Source organism: Rhea pennata, chromosome 3 (genome assembly GCF_028389875.1).
Source record: "Rhea pennata isolate bPtePen1 chromosome 3, bPtePen1.pri, whole genome shotgun sequence".
Taxonomy (NCBI): Eukaryota; Metazoa; Chordata; class Aves; order Rheiformes; family Rheidae; genus Rhea; species Rhea pennata.
In genome coordinates this window covers 78,600,542-78,613,228 of record NC_084665.1, presented here as the reverse complement: position 1 = coordinate 78,613,228, position 12,687 = coordinate 78,600,542, and the positions used below count along the sequence as shown (strand labels likewise).

Sequence of the window (12,687 nt, the reverse complement as noted above, 5' to 3'; positions counted from 1 at the left end):
ATTTTTGCTGCCTAAGTAAACAAAGTCTGGAGTGACTGTGAGCCAGGAGGTCTGTATGAGGCTTATTGTTCCTTTAGGGTTTGTTCTTTTTTGTCGTTGTTGGGGGGGGGGGATTGGCTTTTTTCCTAACTGTAAAGAGATGTTGAAAAGAACATTGGAGAAACTCTTCCAGAACCTGACCGAAGTACCGCTTCCTACTTCGAAGTTTGCTTTTTTGGCTCCTGACTGCTTCTGCCCAGCGCAGCACTGAAACCAAGCTAGCCAGAAAGCTCTGCAGGATCAAGTACCCCGACAGGCTGATTTCAGCCTGCAAAGAGCTAACAGGGGGAAGATAGGTGCACACCTGGGAGGGGAAAGCGTGCAACCTTTCACAATGAGTCGCATAGCGCACGTGGCTGAGGAACAGCCGCAATGACAGGAACACTGTTGTTGCAACAGGCTGGAGAGCAGAAACAAAAATGAAGACTGACTATCATTTTCAGGCAAAACACCCAGGCACCTAAACATCTGTGCCCAGCTATTTTCAAATCTATTTGTCTGCAAAGCACCTCAGGGAGCAATGGAATTGGAGGGCAGCCGTGGTGGCACTGCTCAGCAGGAGCTCCCTCTGCACAGAGCTGACGGAGGAGAACAAGAGCCCACCTGTGATTAACCACACGAACGAGGCTCTTTTTCCTAAGAGCGGAATATCGAAGAGCCACTGAGGCTTATTTTCAGGTTCTCAAAATTTGGAAAATGATGGACTGCCTTCCCACTAGTAACCTGCAAAACGTATCAGTACTCACACAAGAAAAGACAACAAAAATCTCAGTGACTTAGTAATTCAGTTTCACTACAAAAAATAGTAAGATACACCTTTCACATAATGCTTTAAATTTAGGAGTACTACACAAATGTTACTAACGTAACAGAGATCAGAACTGAGCTCCTTATTCATGTCAACACTTTTGAAAAGCTTCTCAAAGTTCACATTTTGCCCTTAGCTCCCTGTGAAGCAGCAGCCCTTTCCTAGTCACTAATGAATAAAATAGAGAGTTCTGTTCCTAACGCCTCTTGAACCACACTGGGTGGTTTAGTGGTTACGTTACAGTGAGCTTCACGGGCTACGAATGGTATTAAAACTTCATTGTGCTAAGTCCTGTGCAGATGGCCATGAAAATGCAGTTCACCTCTTGATGATGTTCACCCACTGATGTCAGTGATGCAAAGCGGATATATGTTCAGGATTGACAAAATACCTTTCTAAACTTTATATACTCTATTTATATCAGTAGCCTTTGTTTACAGCTTTTCCACCTGTTTGATAGCATTCCCATGTCAGCCTTTTCAAATGAACTCTGCAAATAAAATGTATGCCTTCCTTGCAAACCACCTGCTTTGCAAAAATCAGGATGTTCCTTATTGCTCAAGAGGCTCATTCCCTCTACATTTCGTGATATTTTCCTCAAAACAGGCCTGATGGTGGCACCGCAGTTTGGAATTTCCCAGGCGTTTCACACACATATGGACTGATTTTTCCTTCAGACCAATCTGACAGTAATCTGTAGTGACCTTCCCCTGGACATCACTGATTTCTAGATTTTCTCCCTCAGCAGTCATCTGTGATAATCAGCTGATAATCCCTTAATAATCTATATCATAGATATGGTATAATTTGTCCTTCTAAAAATCTGAAATTATAAAGTTGAAATCAACATGTGCGAATGGCTCATTAAAGAGCAGGTCTAAAACTGCAGATTTGCAAAGTTTCTGGCTTTCCTAGCATAAACTTGAACACAGAAGTGTAAATTACGAAATTCTTCCCAAATCAGCCGTACAGTTTGGACTGTACAAACAGTCCAAATCATTAAGGAATCTGCTTTTTTTTTACACTGGAAAGAGGACAAGACTTAAATCATGAAATCAGTGGTCCAGCATAAATACAAATGTACATCATTTTAGACTTTTTTTAAACAAACTTCCTCAATTAAACCTAACAGAATGAAGTATTCAAAAGGTCCAGGACTTTCCAGGAAATTCTAGTCTCAAGTAGGTGGCATATTTGTGGTCCATTTCCTAGCTGTTTCTGAGAACAAGAAAAGTTTTCTTTAACCTCTTTTTTTTTGTTGTTGTTTGGCTGTTTCAGTTTTGAAGGAGAATGAAAGTTTTCCATGGAAGTTTTCCATGGTTCCATCTTTCCTAACCTAGTAAATGTTTTTTTCCCTCCATCACTTCTCCTGCCTTTTTGGCAACCTTTTAAAATACACGACAATATTATTCACATTTATAAATGGAAATTTTGGAATCCCATTGCCCTGTTTAAAATGTCTGCTGCTTCCAAAGAAGAAATGGAAGACCTGTCAATTCACAGTCTTAATCTAATCTTAATCAAGGGGAAAACATGCAACCCTCTAGTTAAACTGTACAATAATAACTTTTTACATTTGAAGTGGGAGGACCCAATATGAATGCAGAGCATCTGTGGTAATAAACTCCATCGATAGCTATAAATATTTGCTGGCCATAGAAACAAGTGACATCCATAGCCGCGTTTCCAACCGCTCTGGCTTTGCTCTGTATATTATTAAGTTCATCTGTTTTGGAAGGGTACAGTTTTACAGCTTTTGCTTTTGGGTGAAATTCTGCAGAGCTTTTATCCATTTTAAATGCATGGGTTGGACTAAACTTGCAAAACTTTAGTGCAAGGCAGATATATATATATAGACTACAATGCTGAAGACTAGCCCCCTATAGAGCAGATTGGCCCTGGCTGTGGTTCACAGCCATCATCTTCTTACGCTGTGGCCCTAAGCATAATATTTTGTGGAGGTGCTTGCAGTTCAGAACTACCTTAAATAACAAGAGGGTTGTCTTGCAGCTCACCAGAGTACTGGCTCTATAGCACATCTCAACTTGCCTTGCGAGTAGTATGTAACAAGTGCAAAGCCTGTTGAGATGCGGGAGGTCTGTGGAAGACGGAGGTAGCCAAAGCTGGTATATTCTTATTCACACCAACTACGTGGAGCAGTTCTTTCAGTGGATTATCCCTTGTGAACTACCAAGTTTGCTTTCAGAAATAATTAACTGGCTGACGCCAAAGGAGAGCCCAGGGCAAACATGCAGTGTGGACAACGAGAGGACGAAGCTCCCAGAAGCTGCAGGGAAGCTAAGTTATTTGACAGGACAGATGAGCGAAACAGCCTCTTAAAGGGCATGATTCATCTCACTATAGTGCAGTTGTCTAAAATAAGTAAGATGAATCATACCCTGGAAATGTCCATTTCTCTCCATTATGTGCAAAGGAAGTCTAGAGAACTAGCTCAGCTGTATCTACACTGTAGGCATTTAACGTTAAACAGGAGGAATCCCAGACCCAATTCTCCTGTGTGCCACACTAAAACATATCCACTGCTTTTTTTTTTCAAGGACAGAGTCTACTCTTTAGTTGCAAGCCTCAATTAACACTTAACTGCACTTTATTCTTCAGCAGGGCTGAATCATTCTTAGCCCTTTATATTCAGAGCAGCAATGCAAGGCACAAGCAAAAACTCCACAAGCATTTCCCAGCCTTGGCAAAGGCTTCCTCAAGAAAAACAGAGGTCAATTTATAAGTTCCCCTTTACCTAAATCTAATCAACTTTATACAGAAGGTTTGCAAGAGGTACATCCATAAAATCATACTACACTAAATAGGTAACTGAGAAGTAACTGGAACATTCACAGGTTCAGGAAGCTGTAATTTTAAATTACAGGCTTCCAAAGTGACTGTAACTCATCATTAAAGCTCCAATTAACTAATTTCTAAAGTAGCCAGTATTATAGGTATCCCATTTCTGTATGTCTGAATGGTTTCTTTTCCTTTTTTATTACTATTCTTTTTTATTTGCAATTTGGCTTTCTTAAACAAACAAATTTTTAACTTAAGAAACAATACTGCAGAAATTGTTACACGTTCTCTTGCTCTGTGTATGTGCATGCGTGTTAGTACCTGCTGAGAGTAAAGTGGTGTCTTCCCTCCGCAGCATCAGGTATTGCAAGTATCACAGGACAAACACAGCTGAACTCTAATCTTGCAACCACTTAAACTGAGAATTTCTGTTCCAACAGTGAAACTTTCACCTGCTGCCAGCAGGCCATAACGAACTGGAAATATTTAATAGAGCAATTTTTCTTTCCATTTCCTTCTTTTACTTTTCAGAGTTTATCTAGACCAGCGACATTTCAAGAGCCCTCTTTGACAACCGACAACACTGTATGCAAGGACACAGCCTTCTTTGTGTCAAGTCACCAAGTAACAGCTTCATTTGCTGTATGTATCGGGTTCAGGCAGCGGCACAAACAGACCCCATATGGAATCCTTCCCCAACAGAAATACAAGGATATAAAAACATACTGTTATCATACAATTTCCTCATGGAACATTAGGCTGAGGAACAGAAGTCCTGTGCCAAGACGAGCTACTGGTGTAGTACATGCAGTCAAGCTCTCTTGTGCAGCACATCGACTGACCACATTAAATCTTGCCTGTGGAAGACAGCGCTGTGATAAAAGTGCTTTCTGCATTAAGAGTAGGTTTTCAATTTAAATGAGAGGTTTTCATGAGATTACGTATGAAAAAAAATAATAATTAGAGTTGTTTATTTGTCTAAGTGGACATGTGTGTTTTATTTTACTGGAGAGAGAACCCCTAGGATGCACTCAACTCCGCTCTAGCCCCTTCTCTGTGTATCACCTCCTCCAAGTCTCTGCAGTGCAGCAAACATTTGTTTGCCTGGAGGCCAGATATTGGCTGCTACAGCCAATTTTCACAGCTCAGATCATCACTCAAAGAGCTTTACTTGAGAGTAGTTTATCAGCATTTGCTTCCCAAGACAGCAGCTTGCACTATAAGCAAAACTCTTAGCTTAGTGGAGGGGAAAGAGAAAAGGCAACATTTCTCGAATGTAAAGTTTTACATTGAAATGAAAAAAAACCCAATTTTCTGATCTCAGTTCTTATCGGAGAAGCTCCAGGCCACTCCATGGTAATTGCAACCAGAAGAGCCTTTACCTTTGTAAAGCAAAACAGTTTGCACATGCATGCATAGTAACCGGAGGAAAGAAAGCAAGCATCAAGAGTTTCCAGCTCTGCACTCCTTTTGTTAATATTCATGTTTATTTTCTGCTTCTTTTGCCTCTGATATCCCACCTGACTGTATGAAACGGAGCCAGGTCTATTCACTCCACTGGAGCTTTGCAGGTGCCATGCTCGGGACAGTCAGCACTGTAAACCACCACATCACCCCCCCATGGGAAGGACATGGGGTGGCAGACAGCGCACAGCTCCTTGCCCCCACGTCACCTAGAGACATGGACACAGTGATTTGCCCTAAGCTGATGCATTAAACATAGGTTAAAGCCTGCGTTCAAGCGCTCTCAAACTCTAATTTTGTGTGTTTTCCCCAAACAAGCGTCTCATACAAAACACATACACGGAAAAGAAGGGATGCTTGGCACCCATTTTAAGTGACAGAATTTGTACCATTTTAAGAATTAAGACGTAGCTTCGGAAAAGTATAGAGCCCCTTCCAAAACTAACAACACAGGGTCAGATTTATTGAGGATTTTAGGTGACTAATGTTCCATTGAATACAAAATTGAAACCCTGACTTCAATAGGAAATTAATACTGGCGAACCAGCTTACTAGGCTTAATTGGTTGTTGTGGATACCCCCTCTGTAAATACACTGGTGGATCCAGGCTTCAGTTATTGATGCACAGCATCCTGGATGTAGGTTACGTCTTAGAAAAATACATGTGTTCCAGAGCACTTGCCAAAATATTATTTTGCAGGTACTGATGAATTTGGAAAACATTCCATCTGATTTATTATTTACAGAGCATAAGTGGAAAAAAAGGTATATTTATTAAAAGAGAGATTGATTTTCCTCTAAGAGCCACACAGCTTTAAAAAACATGAATTGGGTTATCTTTGTTATGGTTAAAAAAAAAAGGGGGGGGCCACAGAATTTCAGCACTATCCAGAGCGCTAGAAGTGTGGTAATGATAATTCCTATTGGAAGGAACTAAATCCAGGAGCTTGAACAGAGTGAAAGTCATGAAAACAAATTTTCAAAACTGTTTAAGCAATGTAAGACCGTCAACCAAATTAGTTCAGCGCCTGCATGTCTTTGCCAACACTTAAGGATAACAGCAAGAAGCAGATACAGCAACTGCTGGTCACTGCACGTCAAAATAAGGCTTTCCCTAAGCAGAGGCAAGACCGCAGTTCCAATCAATACTCCTAACTGTGCTAAATGAAGTTCCTCGGTTGAGAAAATATGGGAGATATTATAACCCATATAACAGGGGAAAAAGCTATTTTTCAGTAGGTTGACTTCACTGCAATATTCAAAGCACAGTGTCCAACAAATAGAATTCATTAGTAAATATTCCACTGGTCAGATAAGACGAGTTTATTTTGTGCAAATTCCAGCACTCTAATCATGATTTACAGATATGGATGTCTCTGGCAGCCATTCATTTAGCAGGCTTTGCCTAAGGCTAAGAGTTGGCAAAAAAAAAAAAAAAAAAAAAGCTTTAAAATAAACCTTAACGCTTTCATACAAAAAAAAAAGAGCATTCCACCCTTGCACAGCTTTCTCTAACTGGAGCACGAATGTCAAAAAGGAAATGATCTACCAGATCCTCTAGCCTGAATGGAAATTCGAAGCATCAGGAAAACCCTCCCTTCTGCCCACCACGACGACACGCCTGCCCCTCCAGATCTGTGCAAGATTGATAGACCTGCGTAGCTCTGAACCCACCAGCTCATCCTTGAATTTCCTTCTAGAAATGGGGAAGGTGTCACAGCCATAAGCAAAACGTCAGGTATAGCAAGACTCACCGTAAGTCACAAGAACTGGCCATACTGGTACTGCTCTAACATGGGTGCTGGGAGAAGGACAGGGCAGTATTTTTCAGTAGGTCTCCACAAAGCAAAAATTAATTCTTACCAGTGGGTAAACTGAAAGGCTGTGTGACTTACTCGGCTATCTAGATTTCACAATGTAAAACCGAAGGGAAGATAGACAGAGATTCACGGTAGGTACCTAGGGGCTTTGGTCCCTCCTGCTCACAGTCAGTTCACTTAATCATATGGGTGTCTTACTAGATAGACATGAGAGATTTAAATAAATAGCCAAATCTCACTTTTCTTTTACTGCTTCTTGTTTCATGCAAGTGTTAGCTATTAAAATAAGGCAATGCAACTCCACAGAATGAAATGCGTAACATCTTTAAATGTCTACAAAGATATTCCCTTTCTTCTTTTTAATATGACTGTGGACTACTGCCCACAAGCTAATGTGAAAGTCTTTCAAAAAAATAAGAACATCGCAACCGAATGGCAATCAATTCCTTGTCTAGTAAAGGACTGACAGCTGGTTTGCAAGTGGTTAGAATTTTAAATACAAGACTGTACATTTATTTTCTAGTTTATAAAGAAGGAAATACGCTTGTTTGAAAGCACACAATTTTAAAATAATTTTTGTTCAAGACAAGCAAGTATAGACGTATCATATGCCCATGGAGGATGTACTTGGGCATATTTGTACCATTTTCTTTGGTTAGGGACATTTTCCAACAATTTATCACTAATTATAAATATTATGTAGAATATAGGATACATACTGGGATATAGGACTAGTTTGATCCTGAACTCCTGATATACCTAGAATTCCCATGGACTTCATAATGAATAATAGCTTCGAGATCAAACCATTAATCAAAGCATGTAATTAAGAAGGAACATATCAGCTCAGCAGCAGCCAATTGAAACATTGCTTCTCGTTTAACTTTCTCAGAAGAGTTAGGGAAAAGGCACAAGATCCCATTGCCTAGCCCTATTCAAGATGAAACAAAGTTCACTGTCTTTGAAAGTGTAAGTGCTGTGGGAACAACCATGAGGCAAGTCCTAAATGAGACATGACATAGGTATTAACAAATTTTACATTCAGTCGGTTTATTCAGGCAGTCCCTATGACTTCCTATGCTATAGTGTTCATCCCCGAGATGCATCTCATACCTCTACCACCGCTGTCAACTTTTCATGGAGCAGGAACAATTTCAAACTGATTCTTTAGGCTTCTAAGTGGCAGATAATATTTAAAATTACATGGCATATCAATAGACATCACCATCTCTTCCTGCTAGCATGTCAGATGCTGTCTCTGTGAAATAGGAAAGAAGATGCTAAATAAAGGGCAGCAACTTTGAAGCTCCCAATTAATTATTTGACTTTGCTAGCTAGCATGAGAGGAATAAGGAAGAAGGCTGGGGGGAGGGGCAGAAATTAAAGCACTGATGGTGACTCAGTGATGATGAAGTTACTGTTCATCAGTTTTAAACTGCATGCATTTCCCAAGCAGTTCTAGCCTCTAACATGTCACCAGTGCTTCTCTGCTTACTCTTGTCTACGTTAGTTTTCCCCAGTAGACCACTCTGGTCACAAAAAAGAAAAGCGACTATCTCGTCAAAACCGATGGCACAAACACAAAGCATCAATATCCCTAAGAGGGATTACTGGCCTAACCAGCTCTTTGCAGGCTGTCTCTTGATATGCTTTAAAGGTAGGGGAAATTTCCTTTCACATCCCCAAGAAGGGCATTGAGTTCATCCCCTTCAGTCTGCAGGAGCCACAAGATCAAGCCATTCCCGGAAACTATCTGGGGTTTTCTCACTTCTGGAAAAACTACAGCAGTGGTCCTGAAGCAATGCCTTAAATCTATAAGTAAGTGGAACCCAAAGCAAAATTCAGTAGCTCTCTTGTTAGTAAGCTGTTGGTCAAATCTTTCTGCAACAAGTATATAGAACTAGAGCTTTTGCATAAATACAGAGGTTTGACCTGAAAATCCTAAATGACTTAAGAAACCAATGGCTCACTTAAAATACCTCCCACTCTCATATTCCCAGAGTCAAGAGAAGTCCTCAATACATGGGAGAGAGGTGGCAGCTGAAAGGGAACTCTTCACGAGCGTTTCCCAGATTTGGGGACTGTAACGCTCTGGCCCAAAACAGTTCCACGCTACTGAGGTCCAGAGAACATGCAAACGTGCCCTCCTGCCTGCAAAGCACATGGGAAATCTTTGGTGAGAAACAAGATTTCTGCATACGTGGCAACAGCTGCTGGAATTTTGCATGTTTATCATTATGCAAAACAAAAGGAAAGAATTATTTATTGTATTTACAAATATGTCAGGGAGGATGTAAATTACAGGGTTGGTTTTATGCTGCAAAAAAACTGAAAAGAAAATAACAAGAACAGAAATCAAACAGTTCTCTTGGAGCCAGCAAGCCCTCCAGGCCAAGACTTGTGCTCTTAGAGAAGGCAGAAGTCACCGGAAGACACCCTGTTTACCCATTCCCTGGCAGTGCAATTCCTCAGCAAGTAACAACCAGGGCCCTTCTTAACCACACTTGTACCTGAAGGCACATCTAAAATGAAGATTGTCCAAGATGAGACAGAAAAAGAGCAGGCAGGGGAACACACAGCTCATTTAAGTTCCAAACTCTTCCATCCAGTACTGCGTACGCAGCTGGAAATGTTTCGGCCATCTCCTGCTTAAATTTACCAAGGTATTACCATAAGAGTAATTTCAAAATTATGGCCTTTATTAATCTGTTACCCATTATTATTCATCTGTTACCCATGGCTTCAGTTCATTTGTACACATGGTTTCTATTACCCTTAGAAATTTGCTTACTGCAAAAAGAACAGCAGGTCACCCTGTCATTTCTGTATACAGAAATTAACATAAATGTTAACACAAATAACATCAGCACAAGTAACAACGTAACAATTCCAGGATATACATGCTATACCACAATCTTAAAAAAAAAAAAAAAAAAAAAAAAAAGACATCATACTTTTTAATAATTCTGTTTTATTTTAAAATTCAATGTACTGAAAGAATTCTGGACGACGTTTCATCATACAAGAAAGTATCATGGTGTATATACTAGCTATAAAAACATTTTCATAGATTAAATGACTCATATTCACTTCACCCAGCTATGGAAAACTAAATGTCTGTCCAAGATGAACAGAATTCCAAGTTAATATTAGAACTAACAATAAGAGAGGGGCTACAGCAGATGTCATGGAAGATTAGTGGAGGCTTATACAGATGTTCTCACCCACGTGTTAAGACTTTGTATCCAAACTGTGCCATGAGTGACAGACATCCCTGTCATGTGCTGGTGTCTCTGGCACACAATACTGAGCCCAAGTCCCCTTTTCTGTCACTTAGCTTCGTGGAGACTCAGTGGAGAAATCAAGAACACAGACAACATTTCTGTGTGGTTGCAGTTCCAGAGAGAATTGAGTAGCTGAACTCTCCTCTTCACTCCCAGATGTGGGGGGGTTCTAAATAAGACCAGGTTAAGACTGCAGGCGGTGGACTGCTTGGCCTGTCAGAGCAAAACCAAACTGTTTTTGTGAGCACTGGAGATCCCACACTCATTTTAGTTATCTAAAGAGAGAGATTGTTAGCTTGTTCTTACCGGCCTGAAAGGCAGCTATGAGAGAGTTTCTTACAGTTTCAGTCTTCATCATCCCTGCATTTCAACACAGCATTCCTCTTCATAGGCCATTTGAGTTCTGCTCTGGTTTCACACCAAAGACCCACCATCTGGACCTCAGTCTGAACCACGGACACAGTTGAGTAACACTGGCATGAAAAACGTCTGGCTTGCTAGAACTGACCATGCAGCTTTAAAACGGATATATAGTGCTGACTAAATGTTGATGTGAATTGCTGGTATAAAAAAAAAATACTAGTTAGGTAATAGACTCATCAGAAAGCAGCTAAAGGTCAGAGACCCAGTAATTCTAAGACTCTTAAGGCTTTCTGTAAGAATTTTACTTGTTACAGATATCTCTTTCCTGTCTTTCTGTTTTCTTTCTTTTTCTCCTCTCTAAAGAAGTTTAAAGAAATAATGAAGTCAGACTGGTCACCTTAAGGACAGTTTCAGCAAGGCAACCCACGTGTTCAAGACTGTCCACGTTTTTATTACTTCTAGTATAAAATATGTGTAACAAAATATTGTTTTTGGTACTAGTTATGCTCACTGTCTTTAATGCTGTCAAAATTCCTGATTTTCAGAAAACTTTGCTCTTTTATTATGAGAATACTTTGATTTGCTGTACAATTGACTTTTATACTAGTGGCCTCCTGTTCCCACCTCCAGCCGGAGTTGCTTTTGTGTACAAGAGAGCCTTTTTGCTTTGACCAGGTTCACAGCACTTGAATGAGGGGTCCTGTCCGCTAGCTGCTAATAAGGTCTGGTAACTAGAAGCACACGTCAGAAAACAAAATGTAGTATTATTGTAGAAAAAGAAACTCACGTATGTAGGGACAGAGAGTCCCCAGGTACATAGCAAATACAGGCCTATGCAAGGAAGGTACACACGGTGCCCTGTCCCCTGCCTCAGTGGCATACTGACTCAGGCTGCAAAACTTCCTAAACACAAGCATCTGGGAAAGGGCACCGAGAACCATGCGACGGAGAAAAAGAAGTGACAGCAGTCATAAAGGATTCATGTTTTCTATACGGCCAATAGTCAAGCTAGCCCAGTCCAAGAAAGTGGAGCAACTGCCATAGTAGCCAATTATAGAACCATGTATCTGCAGAAAAAAAAAATACTAGCTTGATGGTTGGGTTATGCCCTAAATAAGAAGGTATATATACACCTTAAAAATACTTTTTCTCTGTCACAGCTATCTAGAAAAAGTTATTCCCCAGGCTTTACATGTTGAAAGCAAGCCTTGAGTATGTTTTTCAAAGAAATCTACATTGCTGGATATAATTAAGCCTCATAAAGCCGTAATGCCAATTTGAAAGATAATGTTCCCCAGCTGCTTCTTAAAAATTTATGAAGAAAGAACCTATTTTAGATAATAAAAAAGTGTGCAAGAATCAAGGTTATTCTGAGTGATCATTTACCTCATAAACTTGCAAGTGACATCACTGTCAGAAACTATATTACCATCTCTTCTTTATGGCCTATTAAAGACATTTCATTTGCAGTTAAAATACAGCAAAAAGCCACTATCCTCCTTGCTTAGCTACTTGGAAAAAGAACTGCTGTGCTCAGATATCTTTTGGTTCCTCCATTTAGAGCTAGAGTGGGATGGTGTTGCAGATATTTGCTTGTCTGCTGTTGAAAACGGCTATCAATAAAAGTTTTTTTTCCTCTCAAACACAATAACCTGTCTGTGTTATTAGCCTGACAATATCTGAACAGAAAACAAGGCTCTTGCAGCCATTCCCCAGATACTAATGGCCCGAAGCCATAAGCTGCTACCTAGCACTAATCTTACAAGCTAAGCAACTTTGGGTCAGTTCATACTTGGTAAGAGACCTCCGAGGGCCGATGAAAAAAGAGTTGCCAAGTAATGTTCCTTCCTCTGGGGGCTACTAAATCAGCACACAACAATTAAGGTGGAGTTTGGTCTCTCCCTCTAGTGAGGTATTGAACTAGGGTAATGACCACTTATAGCCCTTAAAGACTCTTACTACCTCTTTTTATTATACTGACACTAGATCATTGCTGAAGCTAAATTCCAGTTTGGATAATCATATTCTAGCTGCTAGACTGCTCCTCTAATTGTGGAGAAGGTAAACATAGAAGAGGAAAGGATCTCAGGAGGTTGACTATACGCTTACC

General features: G+C 40.3%; 1 protein-coding gene across 1 annotated transcript in view; it reads right to left on the bottom strand.

Annotated features, from left to right (window-relative positions):
• Positions 1 to 12,687, bottom strand: part of METTL24 (methyltransferase like 24) — a 54,950-nt gene that overhangs the window by 36,645 nt on the left and 5,618 nt on the right. The gene's annotated exons all lie outside the window — the stretch shown is intronic.